Here is a 10,953-nt window from a genome sequence, read left to right on the forward strand (position 1 = left end):
AACTCTGTATGGAAAGAGGTTTTATAGGGGGTTGGAAGGGGAGGAGAAAGGACTGTGGGCCCTGCCAATTGGCCAGGCCCAAGTCGGTGTCTCCTTGCACAGGATGTGGTCATATCTATGGCGACTTCCCTTGATTGTTATTGGTTAGTTTAAAGAAGTCCTGGGTGTGGCTAGCAGAGGCTTGGGCTTCCGGGAAGAAGCCTTGCCCAGCACATAGCCAAGGTAAGATGGAGGGTGTAGCCCTTACCCTGAGGCAAGATGGAGGGTGTAGCCCTTACCCTGGGGCAAGATGGAGGGCGTAGTCCTCACCCTTTCAGTTACAAATTGCACATAATTAAAGCATAGTGATTAATCACAAAAACAATATGTAATTATATATGTGTTTTCCAATGGTCTTAGGCGACCCCTGTTAAAGGGTCATTTGACCCCCAAAGGGGTCGTAACCCACAGGTTGAGAACCGCTGTTCTAGATGTTTTCAAAAATGCCAGAACTTCAGTGACAGAGTTTGGTAAAAAGTTCGCTGTGGCAGGCAGCAGAATCTGGATTTTCAGTTACAATTTTTGGCGACTCTTCTGGGGCTGTTTGGACCCCAGTAAGGCCACGAGGCCCTGGGCTGAGGGTCCCAGCTGCTTGTGGTGGGCTGACCCCATGACAGGGACTACAGGGATTTCCCAGCAGCTGCTGAGAGTTCTTTACAAGAGTTCTTTACCTCGGGACTCTCCCTGCTCTCCCTCTCAAGGCATCAGCGGCCTGAAACACTCAGCTGGTGGAAGGAAACAGGTCTCTGTGGAGTCTGTGGACTCCAAGTCTGACTGGGTAAGTCAACCTGGGGACACAGGTGGGGTCCTGTATCACTGCACTCTGGTCTGTTTAGCCATCCAGGACTCAGCAAGGAGTCATCTGTGGTATCACTTAGGCAGGGGTAAGACTCTATGACTTTAATCCCAGTTCCTCCGTGGGAGGGAATCAGTTTCTGCCTGAGATCTCTGTTCTGTCTGTTCTAAGTGCTCTCTGAGAGCCCTCATCTGTCTGCAATGAATCTTTGGTTACAATTGTTCTTTGCTTGTTTTCTTCTCTTTTGGGGACTTGCTTTGATCTTTGCTGTTTTGTAACTAATTTGTTTTGACCTTATCTTTCATTTGATTTTTTTTTTCCTGTCTTGAAACAAGAGACTTGGTCTTGATTCCATCTGAGAGTCCATTAAGTGGTATGTTAGCTAACTGGTCGATTGAAGGCAATGACAAATCAGAATTGTTTTGCCAAAGGTCTGGTAAATAGGATAAGATCTCTTATGTGCAAGATTTCATGTTGTTACATGATAAAAATTCTACTCTGAAAGAATCTACATTGATGGTTCAAAGAGTTGGGGGAAAGGTCTCACCCCCAACCCCCAACAGTAAAACTCAAGATCATTAAAATAAAGAGTGAAGCCCTAACCAGTTTGGCTTAGTGGATAGAGCGTCGGCCTGCAGACTCAAGGGTCCCAGGTTCGATTCCGGTCAAGGGCATGTACCTTGGTTGCAGGCACATACCCAGTGGGGAGTGTGCAGGAGACAGCTTATCGATGCTTCTCTCTCATCGATGATTCTAATTCTCTATCCCTTTCCCTTCCTCTCTGTAAAACTGAATAAAATATATTTTTTAAAAAATGAAATGGCGGTTTCTGAGGGGCTGGGAGGTGGAGAGAATGGGGAGATGTTGGTCAAGGGGTACAAACTTCCAGTTATACAATGAAAAGGTCTGATGATTTAATACACAACATGGCTACTATAGCTAATACTGTATTGTATACTTGAAATTTGCTAAGAAAATATATCTTAAGTCATCTAACCATAAAACAAGAAAGTGTGACATATGCAGAGGGGAAAAGTAGTTAATAAAAACTGACCCAGTAACCATTAAAAATACATTGGAAGGTCTCCATAGCAAATTCAATCTGGCAGAAGAAATCATCAGGGAATGTAAAGATAACTTAATCAAGATAATCCAATCTTATGAAAGACAGAAGAATACAAAAAAGAAAAGAAAAAAGAAAACTTGAACAGATCATCAAAGACCTGTGGGAAAGGAGAGACATGCTAACTCTAGGAGTTCAGAATCTAGACAAGTTCCAATACCCAGGTTTCAATGAAATGTGCCATATGCCAAGAAACAGTGTCTGAGTTCATTCAGAGACAGGTTCTGTTAACTGCTCTATTTTTTGGCATGTCACACTTCCCTGTTTCTCCTGTATTTCTTTGTTGTTTTTAATTGTTTGTTATAGTGAGTTCCTAGAATTAATTTTATGGAAGAGTCTGTTTTTCCGGATATATGCAGTCTTTGTATCTCCATTAAGTTTTGTGGGTTTAAAAGAATAGTTTTATATTTAAGTCTGAGCCACCGTAGCTCAGCGATTCAGTCAATAAGAGGAATAATATTTATGTGCTTAAATATCTTAAGTTTATAAATTTTCTATCTTTTCACTGTTTAAGATTGACATAAAATTTGAAAGTTCAATGACCATAAGTTTTAGTTTACTTTCCTCAAGCTATTTATTTTATTATTGATTCACAATGTTATTTTTTAATCCTCACCTGAGGATATTTTTCTATTGAATTTTAGGGAGAGTGGAAGAGAGAGGGAAAAACAGAGAGAAACGTCGATGTGAGAAAAACACATCAACTGGTTGCTGCCTGCATGCGCTGTGACCAGGGCCCAGGCCAGGGAGAAGCCTACAACCGAGGTACTGCCCTCAACCAGAATTGAACCCGGAACCTTTCAGTCCGAAGGCCTATGCTCTGTCCACTGAGCCAAACAGGCTAGGGCCTCACATTATTCTTTATAATCATTAACATACTGTGTCTTCATGAAATTGGTTATTGATTTATTTTACTTTAGAAATCACTTTGAGAAAAAGGCAGTATGAATACTTGCAAGGTCATATTTCTGTCACATTAAACCCTTATTTTCTCAGCAGTAAATATTTCTCCAATTAAAGAGATTGAAGTCTTCTTTTGGGTCAAATTTTTATTCAGTAAAAAGTGACCATAGAAAAGATGAAAGTATAAACTCCAAATTAATAACTATAGTTCTAAGTAAGAAATACAAGATGACTTTTCCTGGTGTAGTGCCTGCAGAATAGGAGTGAGGGAAACTGTGTTAGGAAGAGCTTGAGTTGTGTTCCAAATCAGATAGGGTTCCACCTGTAATGTCAACAGAGGCAAAAGAGTCATTATTTATCCTAGTATATGTGAAGAAATATTTGTTATTCAAGAATCTACAACGGAAGAGAAGCAGCAGTTAAGGTCAACAAGCCAAGTGAATAGAGAGGGAAATTGAACAGACTTTAGGACATTCATCTTTTGTGGTGATTCTATTTAGAAGAGAAACTGACTGGTCCATTGTGTGCCTGTGAAAAAGATGCCACACAACAGTGTCTCAAGAAGAAACGTCAGAACCCACCACTACCTCTGAGATACAGTGGCATAAAGCCCTTTCCAACATCTGCCCAATGAGGGTTATAATGGCTGATAAATGGTGATTGGCAGTTAAATGAGTATTACATTTGTGTCAAGAATATTGTAGAAATTGAAAGAAAAAAGCCACATGGTCATATCAATTGATGCAGAAAAAGCATTTGACAAAATCCAACACCCATTTTTGATAAAAACTCTCAGCAAGGTGGGAGTAGAAGGATCATACCTCAACATAATAAAAGCCATATATGACAGGCTCACAGCCAACATCATACTCAATGGACAAAAACTAATGCCATTTCCCCTAAGAACAGGAACAAGACAGGGATGCTCACACTCACCACTCCTGTTTAACATAGTACTGGAAGTATTATCCATTGCAATTAGACAAGAAGAAGAAATAAAAGGCATCCAAATTGGAAAAGAGGAAGTAAAACTGTCCTTATTTGCAGATGACATGATATTATACATACAAAACCCTAGAGACTCCATCAAAAAACTACTAGACTTAATACATGAATTTGGCAATGTAGCAGGATACAAAATTAACCCCAAGAAATCTGAGGCATTTCTGTACACCAATAGTGAACTTTCAGAAAGAGAGATTATAAAAACAATCCCATTTACCATCACATCAAAAACTTAAACTACCTAGGAATAAACTTAACTAAAGAGGTAAATGACCTCTACTCAGAAAACTATAGGACATTGAAAAAAGAGATAGAGGAAGACATGAACAGATGGAAGAACATACCGTGTTCATGGATTGGTAGAATCAACATCATTAAAATGTCCATACTACCCAAAGCAATCTATAAATTCAACGCACTTCCCATTAAAATACCAACGGCATACTTCACAGATCTAGAACGAACTCTCCAAAAATTCATCTGGAATAAAAAAAGACCCCGAATAGCTGCAGCAATCCTGAGAAAGAACAAAGTAGGTGGGATCTCAATACCAGATATCAAGATGTATTACAAAGCCACTGTTCTCAAAACTGCCTGGTACTAGCACAAGAACAGACATATAGATCAATGGAACAGAATAGAGAGCCCAGAAATCAGCCCAAACCAATATGCTCAATTAATATTTGACATAGGAGGCAAGAACATAAAATGGAGCCAATATAGTCTCTTCAATAAATGGTGTTGGGAAAATTGGACAGATATATGCAAGAAAATGAAACTAGACCACCAACTTACACCATACACAAGAATAAACTCAAAATGGATAAAGGACTTAAATGTACAACGGGAAACCATAAAAATTCTAGAATAATCCAAAGGCAACAAAATCTCAGACATATGCCAAAGCAATTTCTTCACTGATACAGCTCCTAGGGCACTTGAAACTAAAGCGAAAATGAACAAATGGGACTACATCAAAATGAAAAGCTTCTGCACAGCAAAAGAAACCACCAACAAAACAACAAGAAAACCCACTGCGTGGGAAAACGTATTTGCCAATGTCATATCTGATAAGGGCCTAATCTCCAAAATTTATAGGGAACGCATACAACTTAACAAAAGGAAGATAAGCAATCCAATCAAAAAATGGGCAAAGGACCTAAATAGACACCTTTCAAAAGAGGACATTCAGAAAGCCAAGAGACATATGAAAACTTGCTCAAAGTCACTAATCATCCGAGAGATGCAAATCAAAACAACAATGAGGTACCATCTCACACCTGTCAGAATGGCTATCATCAACAAATCCACAAATGACAAGTGCTGAAGAGGATGTGGAGAAAAAGGAACACTGGTGCACTGCTGGTGGGAATGCAGACTGGTGCAGTCACTATGGAAGACAGTATGGAGTTTCCTCAAAAAACTACAAATGGAACTCCCATTTGACCCAGTGATCCCACTTCTAGGAATATATCCCAAGAAACCAGAAACACCAATCAGAAAGGATATATGCACCCATATGTTCATAGCAGCACAATTCACCATAGCTAAGATCTGGAAACAGCCTAAGTGCCCATCAGTAGATGAATGGATTAGAAAACTGTGGTACATCTACATGATGGAATACTATGGTGCTGTAAAAGAGAAGGAACTCTTACCATTTGCAACGGCTTGGATGGAACTTGAGAGCATTATGCTAAGTGAAATAGTCCAGTCAATGAAGGAAAAATACCACATGATCTCACTCATTCATGGATAATAGAGACCATTATAAACTTATGAACAATAATAGATACAGAGGCAGAGCTGCCTCAAACAGATTGTCAAACTGCAGCAAGAAGGCCGGGGAGGGTTGGGGGGCAGGAGGGAGGGGGGTAAGAGATCAACCAAAGGACTTGTATGCATGCATATAAGCAAAACCAATGGACATAAGACACTGGGGGGTAGGGGAGGCCAGGGGATTGTCAAGGGCGGGCAAAAAAGAGGACACATATGTAATACTTTAAGCAATAATATATATATAATAAAAATAAAAAAATAAATGCCAATGACAAAAAAAAAAGAATATTGTAGAATTTGGGAAAACACCTAATCCTTCCAATTTAATCCACTTACTATTTGCAGATCTGGCCTTTTCTACTCATCTTCTCAGTTCTTCACACTACATTTTTCTCAGTTTTGTTTCATAAGAAACAACACAAAAATTCAAAGGCCCCAATAGTAGTGCTATTCAAGTAAAAACAACTCAGTTCATTGTACTGATGATCTGTGGGCATAAGAGAGTCATGAGTGGGACAGTAAGCACAAATATCTGTGTTTTCTGGAGTTATTCCAAAGCAAGGATGTTGAAGCCTACCGAGCAGCCCTGAGTATTTTTGAGCTGGTTGAACCATTTATCATGCATTATTTGTGGTCAATCAGTCTATTGTGAGGTCATTATGTCAGTGTCAGCCAAACCCCTCCTCTTGGGTGAATTATTGATTCTGAGAGCACTGCTAATTGGTTAATCATTAGTGTGGACTAGTCTTTACCTGTATCTTTCTCCATTGGTAGCAGCACCAAGCATGTCAAACTCGCGGCTGGTGGGCCACATGCTTCATCAGCCTCGAGTTTGACATGTTTGACTTACACAGATTCAGAGCCAGGTTCACACGGGAAGCTTCTAGTCAGGGATGTAGGGCAAGCATGATGATTCTCTGCATCTGCCAGTACACTCTGGGTGTTTGTGTTTCATCTATTGGGATTTATAAATTGTTTTCAATGTTTAATACACTGTGTTCAATAAGCCATGTGCCACATGTTACTCTTTATATAAAAACTAGAGGCCATAATCCATGAAATTTGTGCAAAGGGCCCCGCCCTCTCAGCCCCCCCCTCCCCCGCCCCCAGCTTTGTCTGGATGGTTGTTGTGCTGTTAGGTCTAATTAGCATATTAGCTCTTCATTATATAGGATTGTTTGTTGTACTAAAAGGTTGCTGTCTCAGAATATCAAATCCTATAGGAAAGCAAAAGTTTTTATCAACTGCATTTTAAACAAATCCATAACCATACCACTTTTGAATTTTGTCATATTGGACAGCCATTGCTTTACTCTAAGTTGTAGGCTTGTAACCAGGTCATATCTTTGAACTAAATGAAGGTTCATAGAACTTCAGGGAATTATTAATTAGAAATAATAAGAACAATGTGTGTATAGAAGGTGGTACCCCTTCCAGCATACCTAGGTGAAAGCTTAAAAAAAGGAAATTTAAAAACCTCAGGTTAGGTTTAATATGAGTGTAATGTCTCTATATGAGAGATCAAATACTTGAATGAGGTTTTGGAAGACCTCAATATGTTTGCCAGGGTCTTTTGAGAACTATTCTAAATTACCTTTAATTTGCCTTATGTCCCGGGGTGAGAAGGGGATCTGGGGTAAAGTATGACCAGATCCTTTATCTGTCTTAGGGCAAGTTAAGGTCAGTTGAGCCCTGGGCGGGGATGTGGCTCCACCGTTTCCTCTGGTGGATTTTGAGTTGTTATTGCCAGGAGCATGGGATTAAGTTTACAGTTCCTGCCTGTCTTGGCTTGTCCTCTAGAGTAAAGAAAGTCTGGACATATGAGACTTCTAACCATTTTTCTTCCTTCCTATAGAAAAGGTCTAATTGTAGGATGTGCTATACTTGAAGCTTCCCTCTGAGGACAACTCTCCCCATTCGCCAGTTGGTATTGAGGCCAAACCTGAGTGCAGAACAAAATCAGGCGCTATTTTTTTTTTTTTAAAGTTTGTGGGTCAGAATTATTCCAATTTTTGAGGGGCTGCTTTTATGTGGTGTGAATGACACACTTCCCACCTGAGAGGAAAAAATGCACAAGGACGTTCCCTTTATCCATTGTGCTTCACAAAGGACGTCCTGTGTCCATGGTCACTATCCTTGGCAGTGGGGCTCCCCCACCTGGCCCAGCTGAAGGGAGTCCCCACCCTCACACTAGGAGTGAGGTTACCTTGCCCACGTCCGGTCCCAAATAAGACTGCCGGGTGGACTAACCACACTTACCACCACGGTGAGGACCCGAGCTCACGCAGAAGGTGTCTCCTGCCTCCCTAACCTGTGGGGAAGCATGCATAACCTGTGTCCTGCTCTCAGGCCCCTTGTCTGTGATTAAAAGTGCCTGAGGTACCCATTAATGTGTTTGAAGTACCCGCTGAACTGGCTGGTTAAGAAACTAATGAACTAAATTCCCAAGGGGTTTACTCTAGGATGTGGACTTAAGAGAGTTTACACATACCTGGAACCCTGGTTAGGCCAGTATGCAGGGATCCGAGGACAGTACAAACAGCTCCGTTCCCACCCCTTGTATGCCCTTGTCATTAGGGATTTATTCTCTGCCTGATTGCTGGGGCAAGGATGGAATCTATTTCAAGCCAAATTTAGTACTTTAAACCTTCTGCTCACTGTCTTAATTCTTTTTTTTTTACTGAACCTTAATTTCTGCTGTTTTACTTCCAAACCTTAAAAATGCCACCTCAGAGATTTTACCTCCTTTCAAACAGGGTAACTAACTTGGTAGCTTCCTAGAAAAATGCCTGGGAGAGGGACATGCTAGTTGACTTTGCAGGGAACAGTTTAGGTAAAAGGCACACCTTCTTCATTCTTACCAATGGTGAGAAAAGATCTCAGTTACTCTGTGAACATTGGTGGAAGAGGTTTTTAAATTTCCCCTTTCTAAGACCAGAGTTCACTTGTATATTTTACTTAGGTCTGCTAGGAAGGAGGTACCACCTTCTCTCTATATATCTTTTTGTATTATCTCCAGTTAATAATTCCCTGAAGTTTTACAAGCCCTTATCCAATTCAAAGATATGACCTGCTTAGAAGCCTGCAATTTGGAGTAAATCAGAGTCCTTTTTATGGGTTTCTCTAAAGACTTAAATGCACCAGAGTAAGGCAATGGCTGTCCAATATGACAAAATTCGAAAAGTGGCATGGTTATAGATTTTTTTTAAATGCAGTTGATCAAAACCTTCACTTTCGTATAAGATACCAGAGCAGTGGTCGGCAAACTGCGGCTCACGAGCCACGTGTGAGCCGTAGTTTGCCGACCACTGTACTAGAGGCCCAATGCACAAAATTCATCCAAGAGTAGGCCTTCCTTCCCCTGGCTGCCAGCACTGGCTTCCCTCTGGCACCCGGACCTGGGCTTCCCTCACAGAGGGAGTCCCCGCCCACTCGCCATAGCCCGCCGGTCAGTGGGGGCTCCCTCTATGGGGCGATTGTGGAGCCCCCGATTGATTGCCCTGCCAGCTGGTGGCCAAGGCCTCCTTCTGCTGGGCAATCATGGGGTGATGATCAGGCCCCCGACCAATTGCATCGCACCCGCCTTAACTGGCCTGGCACCAGTGGGTGTCATAGCATGGTTGTCCGGAAGGTAGTTTGGTCTAATTAGTATATTATGCTTTTATGATTATAGACTAGAGGCCCGGTGCACAAAATTCATGCATGGGGGCAGGGGTCTTTCATCCTGGCCTGCACCCTCTCCAATCTTGGACCCGCTCAGGGGATGTCCGTCTGCTGATGCGAGATCAGGTCTAAACCAGCAGACGGACATCCCTCTCGCAAACTGGGACCTCTGGCTCCTAACCACTCGCCTGCTGCCTGCCTGATTTCCCCTAACCCCTCTGCCTGCCTGCCTGCCTTATTGCCCCTAACTGTCTCTGCCTGCCTGCTGGCCTGATTGCCCCTACTTTGGCCCCTGCCGGCTAGATCGCCCCTAACCGCCTCTGCCCCCAGCCTAAGCCAAAGTCTGGCCTCCCTCTGCTGAAGGCAACCTGGCCAAACAGGGGAAGGCGCCGCTTCCATTACCTTGATGTTGCTGTCACTGGTGGCCACCATGGCTGCCTGAGCCTTGGACCGGCCCTTGCTGGGGCAGCCACGATCCAGGGCTTGCCTGAGCCTCAGGCAGCCGCTGCGGCTTTGTCTGGAAGGATGTCTGGATGGTCGTGCAGAAGACATCTGCCCTAATTAGCATATTACCCTTTTATTAGCGTAGATGACTAATTCTGAGACAACAACCTTTTAGGAAATAATCCCTGAAAAATGACATAGAGAACAACAAACAAGTTGTGTGTAAAGAATAGCATGTCACACATGGCTTATTGCAGACGGTGTAGTAAACATTGAAAACAATTGATAAACCCCAATAGATGAAACCCACAAACACCCAGAGTGTCAGTGACAGATGCAGAGCATCATCCCGCTTGCCCTATGTCCCTGACTGGAGACGTGTCATTTCTGAAAGTTTTCCGTTTGACCTTGGCTCTGAATCTGTGTATGTTCTTTTCTGAATTAGACTGAAACCTCTATAACATTCAAAATATATGTATCTAAATAGAACAGTGTTATTAATTTTTTATTGACAAAGATTCCTCACGTAATTTAAAGTGTATTGAATCGGCCTCATTTAGTTCAAAAATAATTTCTTTTTGAGAGGAGAGAATAGATCCTTGAGGTACCCAAGGGCCCTTGGGGTGTCCCAAAGGTATTTCTCAGTCAAAGGCCTTGAAATCCACACTCGGAAGAATTTCCAAATATACTCAATCTAAAAATCATGAAACCTAAACTGGTTTTAATATTAAAAATTTGGTCTGGACCATAAAATTAACCCTTTTTATTACGGCCAATAAATTGTTATTTTCTAGTAATGCCATCGGAGGCTAAGATTTTACCACATGTAGGACACAGAAGCTCAGACATATACAAAGACTGCCACATACTTTGAATTGTTCAGTTTTGCAGAAAAAATACTGGGAGGACATACCTACCTCCCACCTATTCCTTTGCGCAGCACCCCCATGAGTGCCAAGCGACCAAGCCTTGATTGCCCGCCCCTTAGCAGCCTCAGTTCCCCTTCAGCGGGCCTGCTTGGGTTTGGGATGTCACAGGCAGGCCCTCGTCCATGTGAGCCACAACTTGGGACCACCCATCCCCAACTAACAATGCTGTGCACAGAAATTTTAATGGGAGGGATGCAGGGCGGGGCTTTGCAATGTTCCCCACCCTGCCCCCTCCCAGAGCGCCTGAGGGGGGTTGGCAATGCCTGGCCTTC

Source organism: Myotis daubentonii, chromosome 6 (assembly GCF_963259705.1).
Source record: "Myotis daubentonii chromosome 6, mMyoDau2.1, whole genome shotgun sequence".
Classification (NCBI taxonomy): Eukaryota; Metazoa; Chordata; class Mammalia; order Chiroptera; family Vespertilionidae; genus Myotis; species Myotis daubentonii.